Here is a 15,071-nt window from a genome sequence, read left to right on the forward strand (position 1 = left end):
GTTGTCTGTTCTGCTCCACAATCACACAAGGTATGGGATTTTTTTTAGGTAGTAGGGATTTTTTTTAGGTATTTTTGCCAGAATGTCTTTTGATCTGCCCACTCCGTTTCTATTCAGGGATTTCCAGATTGCCCATTCTTGGTTTGCCCCTGGAGGAAGACCCTCGTGGGGGGGCCATCCAGTTGGGATTTTCTGATTTAGCTGCACAGAGGGATACCCTTGCTGTTGTTGGAGGGATGCCAAAAGGAGTGGTAGTTCTCATAAAGCTTTTCCTTGATTTGAGTCTACTAGGAGGAGACTGGTAGCAATGTAGTGGATGACTTTAAGTGTTCAACCTTATTTCTCTCACATTTAGCAGCAACTTCCCGTCACACATCGGGGGAGGGGGGGATGCAGCTAGCTTGTAATCAACAGGTATAGGTTTAAGACACCCTGTGATTATTCTGCATGCTTCATTTAATGCTATGTTCACCTGCTTTGCATGGGAAGACCTATGCCAAACAGGGCAGGCATACTCGGCAGTTGAGTAAGACAAGGGATGGAAGGAGGAATGGATGATGAGATGATTGAGGGAAGGAGAGGGTTGTCGGGCATACATAGGAATGAGAACATCTTGGAGTGGCAGCGGACTTTGACGGGCTCTCAGAGGACAACTAACAATATAACATCAGATCTTATTGCTCAGCCAACAGCAGTTTGTGTCCAGGACCAACATCTCCTAACAGACAATTTTGCGGTAGACATTGCTGACCTAATGGTAAATAGAGGCAGATGGACCTCTAGGAGGGCGGTTTGTGACTCTTTAGCCCAAATCCTAGGAAAAAGACCACGGGAAATAACATGGCTGTGGAGGGACTACCAGTCACCTGGCCACTCCACTCATCTTCTAATTACACCAGAAGACAACTTATGGCTTGGCGAGCTAATGGCAATGTGATCCTGCCTAAAGAAATGGGGCATTACCATCAGACGGGTAATTGTGGACCCTCATATTTGCCCCCTCTTTGACACCGGGGTACCTTCCTGCCTTGCTCCATCAGGTCCCCGTGAGAATTCCACAGATAGCTCCCCGGTTAGGGCCTCCCCTCCTGGTTTGTGTCAATTTGAGACCCCATCTGCCCCAGTTGTCCCCACACAATCAGCCACACTTTCCCACCCAAGAACACTTCCCCTGTTCAGCCCACTCAGTTCCCTCACTGATTCTCTGTCCACCTCAACATCAGAAGCATCCCTACCTGAAACCCAGGGAGACTATACTCCAGCCTTACTTCTTCTGAGAGCTGACTAGCCACAGATCCCAACGATGTAGGGGGGAGGGGGCTCGGAGGAGGGGGGCGCCATTCAGGTCGTGTGGGGGAGGAGATTTGCGGGTCACCAACACCCCAGGGAGAAGCGCAACAGAGTTCTTGCAACCCTGGAGAAGATAGGAAGTGGCAGGCTCCATGGCAGTCCCCTCAGTCTTAAGGTCCTGCTGATTAATGCTAGATCCGTTAATGGTAAGACCACTGCCATTCAGGACTTGATTCTGGATAAGAGGGCGGATCGGGCGTATATTACTGAGACCTGGTTGGATAAGCTGGGGGGAGTAAATCTCACTCAGTTTTGTCCACCTGGCATCAGCAGGCCAGGCCGGGGGGGGGGGCGGGGAGGAGGGGTCGCTGTAGTCTTTCAGTAATCCATCACCATGGTCAGATGCACTGTTCTGCAAGCACCTGGGTTTGAGTGTGTTCACCTGAGGTGGGGAACTGTGACAGTGTGGGGTTTCTGCTGGTGTACCGCCCACCCCGCGACCCAGCAGTTTCCCTGTCTGAGCTAGCAGAGGTGGTCTCCAATTCGGCCCTGGCTTCCCAGCGCTTGGTGGTGTTGGGAGATTTAACATCCATGCTGAGACCTCCTTGTCCGGCGTAGCTCAGGACTTTATGGCCTCCATGACGACCATAGGACTGTCACAAATTATATCTGGACCCACCCATCAGGCTGGACATACATTCCACCTAGTCTTTGTGGTGGACAGTGGAATGAGTGGAAGAACAAAACATCCTTCCGGTGTCATGGTCTGATCACTATCTGATCAGTTTTAGACTCTCTGCGACTCTCAACCTTCGCAGGGGTGGAGGACAGATTAAAATGGTCTGCCCTAGGAGACTGATGGATCCGGATGGATTCCTGAGGAATCTTGGGGTTCTTCCTGTCATGGAGCCTGGCGATTCTATCGACGCCTTGGTGGATCTCTACAATAGGGAGATGTCCAGGGCGATAGATACGATTGCTCCTGAACGCCCCATCTCGTTGCATCGTGACAGGCCGTCTCCCTAGTTCACTGGGGAGCCGGCTGTGATGAAGCACATGAGAAGGGGGCTAGAGCGCAAGTGGAGGAGATCTCAGGACATGTCTGATCAAGCACGGGCTAAAGCCTCTCTTAAGGCATACTCCGTGGCTATTCAGGTGGCCAGGGAATCTTTCACGACCACCTGTATAGCGTCTGCAGCAAATAGATCATCGGAGTTGTTTCGGGTTGTCAAGGAACTCCTTCATCCACCTGTGGTGGAGGAGACCTTTGACAACCCAGCAACTCGGTGTTGCGACTTCGCACACCATTTTGCAGGCAAAGTTGCTCAGATACGCCTTGAGCTCGACTCCAAGTTCATCACAGTGCCAGATGAGGTGACTGAGGCATCTGCTTGTCCAATTTTGTGGGATTCTTTTAGGTTTGTTCTTCCTGAGACCGTGGAGGAGGTCCTTGGGGCTGTGAGGGCGACCACTTTGGCTCTAGACCCTTGCCCATCTTGGCTAATTAAATCGGCCAGGGAGGGGTTGGTTGATTGGTTTGTGTTGATCATTAATGCATCGTTGGAGCAAGGGATTTTTCTATCTAATTTGAAACAGGCTGTGGTTTGTCCACTCCTTAAAAAGGCTTCCCTTGACTCCACGGTGCTGAACAATTACAGGCCGATCTCCAACCTCCCTTTTTGGGTAAGGTGCTGGAGCGGGTGGTCGCCTCCCAGCTCCATGGCTTTTTGGATGACATCAACTAACTAGATCAGTCACAGTCTGGTTTCAGGCCTGGTCACGGCACCGAGACAGCCTTGGTCACCTTCGTGGATGACCTCCGTAGAGAGCTGGACAGGGGGAGTGTGACTCTGTTGGTTCTCTTGGACATCTCAGCAGCTTTCGATACCATCGATCATGGTATCCTTCTGGGTCGTCTCTCTGGGATGGGTCTCGGGGGCACGGTACTGTTGTGGCTCCGGTCCTTCCTGGAGGGACGAACCCAGATGGTGAAGCTGGGAGACACCTGCTCGGATCCCTGGCCTTTGACCTGTGGGGTCCCACAAGGCTCTATTCTGTCTTCCATGCTTTTTAACATCTACATGAAACCGCTGGGAGAGGTCATCCGGAGTTTTGGAGTTGGGTGCCATCTCTATGCAGATGACACACAAATCTACTACTCTTTTCCACCTAACTCCAAGGAGGCCTCTCGGGTGCTGGATGAGTGCCTGGCCGCTGTGTCTATCTGGATGAGGAAGAACAAGCTGAAGATCAATCCCGACAAGATAGAGGTCCTCCTGGTCGATCGCAAACTGGATCGGGGTATATGGTGGCAACCTGTGCTAGACGGGGTTACACTCCCCTTGAAAGCACAGGTCCGCAGTTTGGGAGTCCTCTTGGACTCATCGCTCACGCTTGAGGCTCAGGCGTCGGTGGTGTCCAGGAGGGCTTTTGCACAATTGAGACTTGTGCGCCAACTGCGACCGTACCTCGCGAAGGCTGATCTGGCCGGGGTGGTCCATGCCTTGGTCACCTCTAGATTAGACTACTGCAATGCGCTCTACATAGGGCTGCCCTTGAAAATGGCTCGGAAATTCCAACTGGTCCAACGGGCAGGAGCCAGGCTGTTAACCGGGGCTCATTACAGAGAGAGGTCAACCCTCCCGTTCAAGGAGCTCCACTGGCTGCCGTTTATTTTCCAAGCCCAATTTAGGGTGCAGGTGCTTACCTACAAAGCCCTGAACGGTTTGGGACCACCCTACCTGCGTGACCGCATCTCCATCTACGAACCCACACGTTCACTCCAGTCATCTGGAGAGGCCCTGCTCGTGATCCCGCCTGCGTCGCAAGCGCACTTGGTGGGGACTCAAGACAGGGCCTTTTCTGTGGTGGCCCCCCGACTCTGGAACGCCCTCCCAAAAGATCTTAGACAGGCCCCTTCACTGGCAGTCTTCAGAAAGAATTTGAAGACCTGGCTGTTCCGATGTGCCTTTTCAGATTAGGAACCCCCAATACCAAGTCCTAGAAGCACTTTAGTAGAACTAAGTGCAGTGTGCACACTGCACACTGCACTTACCTTATAATCCTACATACCTCCTGCCACATCAGCACTTTTAATCTTGTACCCATTACTCTGGCCTGGCCCAGTTTTATAGTGTCTTGATGTCTCGATGTATTGTTATTGCTGTTGTTTATTCTGCTTAACTGTTTTTAATTTGCTCTAGGTATTGTATTGTTGTATTGTGTTTCGAGGCCTTGGCCTATGTAAGCCGCATCGAGTCCTTCGGGAGATGCTAGCGGGGTACAAATAATAATAATAATAATAATAATAATAATAATAATAATAATAATAAAGCTAGGTCTGATGTTCTTATTAATTTTGGGTCTGCACCCCATGTGCTGCCACTAAGTTTTCACAGGATGTTATCGCGTGCAGCTACTTTGTGCTTGATGCTAAAGCAGTGTTTCCTATATGCTAGTGTTCGATCTAAGGTGACACCGAGATATTTAGGATGGGAACAATGTTCAAGTTCTTGACCTTCCCAGGTGACTTTCAATTTTCTGTTGGCTTCACGGTTGCGTAGATGGAAAGCACATACTTGTGTTTTGGCTTCAGGTGGTTATCTTTGGAGTAGCTGGACAGCTCTTTCAGGGCATTAATAAGTTGGATTTCAACTGTTTCAAAGTCTTTTGCTTGTGTTGTTAGGCCAAGGTCATCAGCATATATAAAGCTCTTTGTGAGTGGTGGTTGTGTCTGATCATTAGTAAAGATACTGTATTTAACAAGGTCACTGCAAGAATGCTGCCTTGGAGTAAACCAATCCTTTTCCTCTTCCATCTACTTTTCCTGCCCTGAAACTCCACATAGAAGCTACGGTTTTCTAGGAGAGTCTAGGAAGCTTTTGTGAAATCATAGTCTCGGGTAATATGGTAGACTTTCTGCAGCATTTTCCTATGTTGCACTGTGTCATAGGCTGCTGTAAGGTCAACAAAACCTGGTCCAGTAATACAACCTTTCTCATATCCTCCCTCAATGTACTTGGTCAGATTAAGAATTTGGGCTGTACAGTTTTTCCCTGGTCTGAAACCTACTTGTTGTGCAGTAAGCTGGGGTTCAATTACAGGTCCTAATTGATTTAGTAGTATCCTCCCATATACTTTATATAGATGACATAGGGGTAAGATAGGCCAGTAATTCCTGGCATTGGAGGTGTCTTTACCAGGTTTTAAAATGGCAATGATCTTAGTTTTCCTCCATAATCTGGGAATCTGTGTGTGCCAAGCATTGATTGTAAAATTTCAAAAGTCAGTTTTCATCTTTGCGGCCCAAGTGTTTGATTTGCTGCATCACAAAGTCATCTAGGCCAGGTGCTGTAAACTTTGTCCCGTTAGCTTTATTGAAATTATATCTTCTGAAGAAAGGGACATTTTGTGGTCTTACAGTTGCATATGTTTGGCAGCATATTGATCTGTGTTGAGTATTAGGTATTGGGTTTAATACTCTTTTAATGCCATGGACTATGCTGTCACAAAAATCAAATCAGGGTTATAACCAAGCTTCCATCGGTCACTATTAAATGATGGTGGTAATTTACTGTCATGGAGGAGGCTCATTTTACTATTGTCGGCCTACATTAGAACTGCTTCGCCATTCCTATAATCTTCATCATAGCCCCAGATACAGCTATGGCTATAGAAATCTCCCACAATAAAATGGGCTTGATGGTTGTGGCAAATGGTTGGGGGTGTAAAATAGAAATCAACCCCAGGTGGTTTATAGAGTGATTTTTTTTATTTGTCGTGTCAGAAGCTACTTGAGAAACTGCAAGTCACTTCTGGTGTGAGAGAATTGGCTGTCTGCAAGAACATTGCCCAGGGGGCACCAGGATGATTTGATGTTTGTTTGTTTTTTGTCATCCTTGTGGGAGGCTTCTATCATGTCTCCGCATGAGGAGCTGGAGCTGATAAAGGGAGTTCATCCACCTCTCCCCAGATTCAAACTTGCGATCTGTCAGTCTTCAGTCCTGCCGGCACAGGGGTTTAACCCACTGCGCCACCGGGGGCTCCCTACAGAGTTATGATATACTGTAGTTATCAAGTTCCACAGATAGGATTTTAATGTTGTTCACTTCTGTGAGAGAGGTTGCAGAGATTGCTATACGGGAGAAAGTGTGAACTCCATTGATGATGGATCTGGATCAAACCACGCACACAAATCCATCATGACCAACTTTAGCTACCAATGCAGTTTGCGGGGGGGGGGGCAATGGCAGGGGATGAAGGGGATTGTAGTTTACCCATATCCTTATGTGCTAATCTGAAACTAAATACAGAATATTTCTAATGTTTGCGACAGACATGGGCATCGCCATGTAGGTATATAAAGCAGGTATTAAAAAACCAATACGAAACCACTGACTAACTAATAACAAGCCAACACGATTCCACCCCACCCCCCTTTTTGGATTCCGTAGCCCTATATTTTCACGAAACACCAATAAGCAAAGCAAGTTGTCCACATTGTAATCCCCCTCCCCAAAAAAAGAGAAACACTTTGTAAGTAGGGCGGGGGGCTCCAATCAAGGAAATCTATCCCCCCAAAGCCCCCCAACTGGCAGCCCACGGTCAGGTCTTACAGAAGCCACCCAAAGTCACCCAAGGGCCCCACTTCCGGTCTCTCACAAAGAAGCTCCACCTGTTTGAGGAAAACCCACATCGGTGTCGCTCGCCCCCTTCCAAAGACCCCCAACTTCCTTCCATCAATTCCAGGCCTTCTTCTTAAAAAGAAGCCCCGACTTTTTGTTTCTTTCCCATAGGGAAGGGGAACCCCTCCATTGACACTCTGGCTACACACTCACTTCCGCCATAGCCCAGTGCGAATGGCCGTGGGGAAGGGGAGGGGGCACGAAGGAGCCCCGGATGTGGAGTGGCTTGCTGATTGGCTGCTCTGTGCGAAGGGGGCGCGAGAGGAGGAGGGAGGAGAGACAAGGAGGGGAAGGCCTGTGGGAGGTGGAAGGAAGGGACAGGAGGGGCAGAGGCAACAGAGGATTTCAAATAGGAGGAAACTGAGGTGGAATATGAGGTGAAAGGGGATTCAGGTAAAATGTAGGAGGCGGGAGGGGAAAAGGTGAAATATGAGTTAAAAGAAGAAGGAAATGGGATAGAATATGAGGGAAAGAAAGAAAGGACAGGTGGGAAAGAAGGTAATATATGAGAGAATAGGCAGGTGGGAAAGGGGGACTGAGGTAAAATATAGGGAGCAAACAGGAAAACAGATAAAATATGAGGGATCTGAAGTAGAATATGAGGGGAAAGGAGACTGAAGTAAAATGTAAAGGGCAGGTGGGGTAAAAGGCAATATAGGAGGCGACTGAGGTAAAATGTGAAGGAAAAGAGACAGGTTAAATATAGGAGGCAAGTGGGGAAAGGGGTGAAATATTAGGGAAAAATAGAGGGGATATGAGGGAAAGGAAGGAGGCAGGCATGTAGCCGGGGGGGGGGGGGGGCTTGGGGGCTTCAGCCCCCCGCCCCTGAAATTCTGATGGTGGTCCATGAGAAAGCCTTACTGGTGCATTATTTAAACTGCTATGTTTATTCATATCATGATCTGATCACTATACTCAGTATATCCCATATGCATGGGGGTATTGGGGTAATGATACAAAAGGTTTGCTAGGGTAGACCCTCTTTCACTCAGACTCAGCCCCCCCCCCCAAACCAAACATCCCCCCCCCCCCAAAACCAAATCCTGGCTACGGGCCTGGGAGGAGGTTAAATATAGAAGACAGGTGGGAAAGGAGGCAAATTATGAATCAAAACATGAGGTAGAATATGAGGGGGGAAAGGACTGAGGAAAAATATAAGGAGCAGCTAGGAATGAGGGGTGAAATATGGGTTAAAATATAAGAGGAAACCGAGGTAGAATATGAGGAAAAGAAAGAAGGGTCAGGTAGGAAAAGGTTCAGCTAGAGCAATGATCCATGGGGTGGGAATTGAGAGCTAAAGCTATGCAACAAGCAACTGCCCAACTTTGGTTTCAAATCCTTCACTGCCAGAAAGTGTATTATATTCAGGGATAAGCCATTCGCCATCAGATAATTGTCAGGAGCATGAGTCCTGCTATGATGATTTTGTTTCGTTTGTAAGTATAAGTATGGATTGAATTATGGGTCTTACCATGCATTCTCCATTCCTGGACCTGAGCCATATGGGACTATAGTGGCCATGACCCTCAGATTTATACATTGTAATCCCTCTAAGCCACTTGTAACCAAAAACTCGAATTCTCAATAACTTGCCTGGCATGGTAAATTGAGGCTGCTCCGGCGGGATTTTATATCTACCCGGTAGACAGTGCACCTGCAGAGAATGGCAGAGTGTATTATGAACCCAAGAGGTTCCTGTTATTTTATGCAGAGTGTTCAAGGAATAGTAAGGCAGTTTAGACCAATGAGACACTTTAGAGACCAAATTTGGTTTTAACACTATTCATGTAACATTTATTGAAATACAATAATTACAGATTCACATCAAGGGAGAACTCTCGTGCATACACACATACACACAGGCCTCCTCCGGTGAAGATGATCAGTTTTTTCCGAGGAGGCGCGGATGCTCCCATGCTGCAGATCAGGAAGCGTCCATGTTCTTGGGTCCCCTGTATTTATAGGCCAAAATCAATTTTTCTTCTTTTTAATAATCATGCTGTTCTGTCTGTCAGCTCACAGTGGTAGCTCCTAATGAAAACACAGGACCACGCTCTGGTATCAAAGATAAACTTTACTGCTGGAAACATGGACATGCAAAAAGCCGAGATAGCTCGGCGTCAATGTATTTCCCGCCAAGCACAAAACCCCGTGTATTTCCCCGCCAAACTGCTGGCTGTTTTCTTTCAGTGTCCTACATCAGAACCCTGGCCCTGGAAACTGGGTCCTGACATGATTTCCTCTTCCTCTTCTCCCTGGAAAGAAAACATCAATCACATCCGTAGCCCTTCTTTGTCCAAAGACCCTTGATATTTTTTCAGCAGGCTACAGTGGAACACAGGGTGTACCTTCCCCAAATCCTTGGGCAACAGTAATTTATATGTGACTTCATTGACCCAGTTGGAAACCCTGAAATGCCCTATATAACGCAGTGACTTCAAAGAGAATTCTAACTTGAGGTTTTTTGTACTTAGCCAGACTAAGTCTCTTTCCTTCAAATCCTCCCCCTCTCTACGCTTGCAGTCTGCAAACAGCTTGTATTTCTTTTGTGCCTCCTGTAACGCCTTCACCACCCCTTTCCAACCCGCCTTTATCTTGTCTGGCCATTCTTCATCACTGCCCCCCCTCCTCCTCCTTACATTTTGGCAGCCGCAGCAAAGGAGCTACCTCCTGGCCGCATATTATTTCAAAAGGAGACTGTCCTGTAGCTGAATGTGTAGCCCTGTTGAAAGCCATCTCAGCAAATGGCAACAGCTCCGACCAATCATTTTGTCAGTAATTAGAATATGTCCTCAAGAAATGTCCTAATGTCTGCTGTGTACTCTTGACCCCCCCCCCCCCCCCGTTCATCATTGGGTGGAAAATGGAACTCAAATTCTTCTCTGCTCCTAACAACTGCATGAATCTTCCCCAAAACCTGGCAGTGAATTGAACTCCACAATCACTGATCACTTGATCCGGGCACCCATGTAACCAATACACATGCTTTATATATAGTTCAGCTAGTTTTCTGCTGAGGGCAGACTGGCAGCAAAATCCATCGCGATACAACACTGGGGTCTTGTGGGTTCCACCACCTTTTGCAAGAGCCCCATCGGCTTTCCTGTGGCTACCTTGTTCATGCTCTTGTCCGTCCCCCCCTGTGTTGGGACATCTGGAACAAGCATCTGCCAGCACATTATCTTTCCCTTTAAAAAACCTGAGCTTGAAGTTGAAACGACTGAAGAATTGCGACCATCTGACCTGTTTCTCCTATAACTTATGGGGTGATCTGATGTATTGCAGGTTTTTATGATGTATTGCAGGTTTTTATGATCAGTCTACATCTCAAAAGGGGTGCCGCTCCCTTCTAAGAAATACATTTTCAACTAAGGGGGAGTGTATATAAGGAGTGACCAACTGGCGCCAAGCAATCTCAGCTTAGATGTCAGCTCACAGTGGTTGCTTCCAATGAAAACGCAGAACCATGCTCTGGTATCAAAGAGAAACTTTACTGCTGGAAACATGGACATACAAAAAGCCGAGATTGCTCCTTATATACACTCCCCCTTACTTGAAAATGTATTTCCCGCCAAGCACAAAACCCCGCATAATTTCCCTACCAAACCGCTGGCCGTTTTCTTTCAGGGTCAGCAGCTGCAAGTGTATTATCACTGTCCTACGTCAGAACCCTGGTTCCTGGCACCAAAACCAAGGCCCTGGAAACTGGGTCCTTACACTATTCCCTTTAAGTCCTGTTCTTTTCAAGTTCAGAACATCTACATTCCAGGCCATATGATTTATGGTGTACTTCCTGCACACGCCTTACACTCCTTACATGCTTGGTTGCACACCTTATTGTTCATTGTCATTCAGCTATGCCTTATTGACTTCTCGCTTTGACTGCCAAGTCCAACCCATATCATGCTCTGCGCAAACTCCATAGAATCATAGAATCAAGTTGGAAGAGACCTCATGGGCCATCCAGTCCAACCCACTGCCAAGAAGCAGGAATATTGCATTCAAATCACCCCTGACAGATGGCCATCCAGCCTCTGTTTAAAAGCTTCCAAAGTAGGAGCCTCACCACACTCACCACACTCACCACACTCACCACACTCAGTGGCAGAGAGTTCCACTGCTGAATGGCTCTCACAGTCAGGAAGTTCTTCCTGATGTTCAGATGGAATCTCCTCTCTTGTAGTTTGTAGCCATTGTTCCGCATCCTAGTCTCCAAGGAAGCAGAAAACAAGCTTGCTCCTTCCTCCATGTGGCTTCCTCTCACATATTTATGCATGGCTATCATATCTCCTCTCAGCCTTATCTTCTTCAGGCTAAACATGCCCAGCCGCTCCTCATAGGGCTTGTTCTCCAGACCCTTGATCATTTTAGTCGCCCTCCTCTGGACACATTTCAGCTTGTCAATATCTGTCTTGAATTGTGGTGCCCCGAATTGGACACAATATTCCAGGTGTGATCTAACCAAAGCAGAATAGGGGGGTAGCATTACTTCCCTAGATCTAAATACTATGCTCCTATTGATGCAGGTCAAAATCCCATTGGCTTTTTTTGCTGCCACATCACATTGTTGGTTCATGTTTAACGTTGTCCATGAGGACTCCAAGATCTATCTATCTATTTATTTATTTATTTGACTTGTATACCGCTACTCCCAATTTGGCTCGGAGCGGTTTACAACAGCGGTTTTCACACGTACTGCCCTCGAGCCAGGCATTGTCCCCCATTCTGTATCTTTGCATTTAGTTTTTTCTGCCTAAGTGGAGTATCTTGCATTTTTCACTGTTGTACTTCATTTTGTTAGTTTTGGCCTAATCTGTCAAGATCATTTTGAATTCTGCTCCTGTCCTCTGGAGTATTGGCTATCCCTCTCAATTTGGTGTCATCTGCAACCTTGCCTTCTAACCTTTCATCCAAGTAATTAATAAAGAACAGGACCGGGCCCAGGACAGAGCCCTGCGGCACTCAGTTTGTCACTTCTTTCGAAGATGAAGAGGAAGCATTGGTGAGCACCCTCTGGGTTCGTCCATTTAACCAGTTACAGATCCACTTCACCTTAGTTTTGCCTAGCCCACACTGGACTAGTTTGTTTGCAAGAAGGTCATGGGGGACCTTGTCAAAGACCTTACTGAAATCCAGTTACGCTACATCCACAGCATTCCCTGCATCTATCCAGCTTGTAACTCTATCGAAAAAAGAGATCAGATTAGTCTGGCATGACTTGTTTTTGATAAATCCATGTTGACTATTAGCGATGACCGCATTTGTTTCTAAGTGCTTGCAGACCACTTCCTTGATAATCTTTTCCAGAATCTTGCCTGATATCAACGTGAGGCTGACCGGACGGTAATTGTTTGGGTCATCCTTTTTTCCCTTCTTGAAGATTGGGACCACATTGCTCCTCCAATCTGCTGGAACTTCTCCTGTTCTCCAAGAACTTTCAAAAATGATTGCCAATGGTTTGGAAATGACTTCCACTAGTTCCTTCAATACTCTGTTGATTCTTCTTCAGACCTGTTTCTTCTGCTCTTCTACATGCATTTAAACATTCATTCCATTATTAGCTTTGATAGGTGAGATGAGTAGTTTCCAAAAGATGTAAAACAAGGGGAGGCCAGACAAGGCAATGGCTTGAGCAATCTGGCAGATAAATAAAGGACAACGACAACTGATAGGAATGGAAAATGTGGGATGAAATTATCGACTCTGAGTTGCAAACGCTGAGCATAAGATTGGTTTTTATTGACTGTGATATATATTGATTGTTTTAATTGTTATAACTGTTTTAATTGCAGTCTATATTTTATCTGTATTACTGTGTAGGCATCGAATTGTGCCTTTTTGTAAGCCACACTGAGTCCCCCCTCGGGGGTTGAGAAGGGCGGGGTAGAAGTACACGAAATAAATAAATAAATAAAATCTTTGGTGTTGAGTTTTTCCAAGGATTTGATTAGATTAGATTAGGTGAGATGAGTAGTTTCCCAAAGGTACAACACAAGGGTAGTCCAGACAAGGCAATGGCTTGAGGAAAAATCTCTGGCAGCGAGTTTTTCCAAGGATTAGATTAGATTAGGTGGGATGAATAGTTTCCCAAAGGAACAACACAGGGGGAGGCCAGACAAGGCAATAGCTTGAGGAAAAACCTCTGCCGTTAAGTTTTTCCAAGGATTTGATTAGATTATATTAGCCTTTATTAGGTGAGATGAGTGGTTTCCCAAAGGTACAACACAAGTGTAGGCCAGACAAGGCAATGGCTTGAGGAAAAAGCTCTGGCGAACAGTTTTTCCAAAGATTTGTTTAGATTATTAGCTTTGATTAGGTGGGAGTAGTACTTTTCCAAAGGTACAACACAAGGGGAGGCCAGACAAGGCAATGGCTTTAGTAAAAACCTGTGGCGGCGACTTTTTCCAAGGATTATATAAGTTTAGATTAGGTGAGATGTGTAGTTTCTCAAAGGTACAACACAAAGGGAAGCCAGACAAATCAATGGCTTGAGGGAAAATCTCTGGTGGTGAGTTTTTTCATGAATTTGATTAGGTTAGATTAGGTTAAATGAGTAGTTTCCCAAAGGTACAACACAAGGGGAGGCCTTACAAGGCAATGGCTTGATGGAAAAACTGTGGTGGTGAGTCTTTCCAAGGATTAGATTAAATTAGGTGAGATGAGTTGTTTTCCAAAGGTACAACATAAGGGGAGGCCAGACAAGGCAATGGCTTAAGGGAAAAGCTCTGGCGGTGAGTTTTTCCAAGGATTTGATGAACTTAGATTAGGTGAGATGAGTAGTTTTCCAAAGGTACAACACACAAGGAGGCCAGACAAGGCAATGATTTGAGGGAAAAGCTCTGGGGTTGAGTTTTTCCAAGGGTTTGAGTAAATTACATTAGGTGAGATTAGTAGTTTGAACAATACAATGGGAGCCCAGCCTGGAGCAATGGCACAAGGACCAAACTGTTTCATTTTTGGATGTGTATTTCCCCAGTGTTACAACTTCAACAACACATAGGCAGAAAGACAAGGAGGTGAAAATACAACACTAAATCAGACTAAGGGTCCACCAATCTGTAGTGGTGTCTTTGTCTTTCCCCAAGGAAAAAGGTACAACACAAAGATGAGCCCAGCTAGAGGGAATGGCACGAGGACCAAACTGTTTTATTTCCCCAGAGGTACAACTTCAACAACACATAGGTAGAAAGACAATGGGGTGAGGAAACTCTAGTGGTGTATTTGGGCAAGGATTAGATAAGATTTTTTGATTTGTACTTTCCCCAAGGTACAAGGTAAAACCTCATTTCTAGTTTCCAAAAGGCAAAATTAAATAAAGGTAAAAATACAACACAAAGGCAGGCAAAGGGGCCACCAAACTGTCTTTGTCTTTCCCTAAGAAAAAAATAGATGAGATTTTTCCTTTGAAAAAGAACCATAACCCCCAGACAGAGAAACCAGGGCACCTTTCTTCCAACCCTTTCTTTCTTTCCCTGTCTTTCTTCAAACCCTTCTTTCTTTCTTCTCAACCCTGTCTTGTGTCTTCCCTTCCCAACCCTGCTGCTACTGAGCAGTGGCGTGGCACCTTGCCACCCAAGCAGACTGTACCTGTAGCAGACCCTCTCCTCTCCTAAACTCTCCTCTTCGCGTCCCATCTCGCACTGAAGGCACAAGGCACGTGTGGCCCCTTTTAAAGGGCAATGGCTGCCCTGCAGAAACACCGCCCCTCCACACATGGTTTCTCCTCATTGGCTGGAGGCAAGCATCCCAGAATCCAAACCACCTGTTGCCTCATTTCTGAATCACTTCCTGAAGTCGTAATAAAGATGGCGACGGTGGCTTCGAAATGGCAAAGATACTTCCGGGTTGCCAAATCATGTCAAAATCGCTTCAAAAGGGTATTAATTACGACTTTATTCCGATTTCCTATTTTTTCTGGCTGGACATGAACAACCCTAATAACTACCTCATCCCCTATTCCCTTTTCCCATTACATGGGAAAAGCTGATCACATTGTGTCACAGTGGCTGCAGATCAACATCAGCAGCAGCACTCTGTGGTATCTTTTCACAATTTCAAGCCGCACTGAAGGCTTCTAATGGCAGACACCACAGGATG

The 15,071-nt window shown here is 46.4% G+C and overlaps 1 pseudogene; it reads right to left on the minus strand.

Moving 5' to 3' along the window:
• LOC137095596 (mesoderm induction early response protein 2-like) overlaps positions 1-14,608 on the minus strand; it is a 118,916-nt pseudogene extending 104,308 nt beyond the window's left edge.
• Positions 14,609-15,071: the final 463 nt, after the last annotated feature.

The sequence above is a fragment of the Anolis sagrei genome, chromosome Y (assembly GCF_037176765.1).
Source record: "Anolis sagrei isolate rAnoSag1 chromosome Y, rAnoSag1.mat, whole genome shotgun sequence".
In the NCBI taxonomy this organism is placed as follows: Eukaryota; Metazoa; Chordata; class Lepidosauria; order Squamata; family Dactyloidae; genus Anolis; species Anolis sagrei.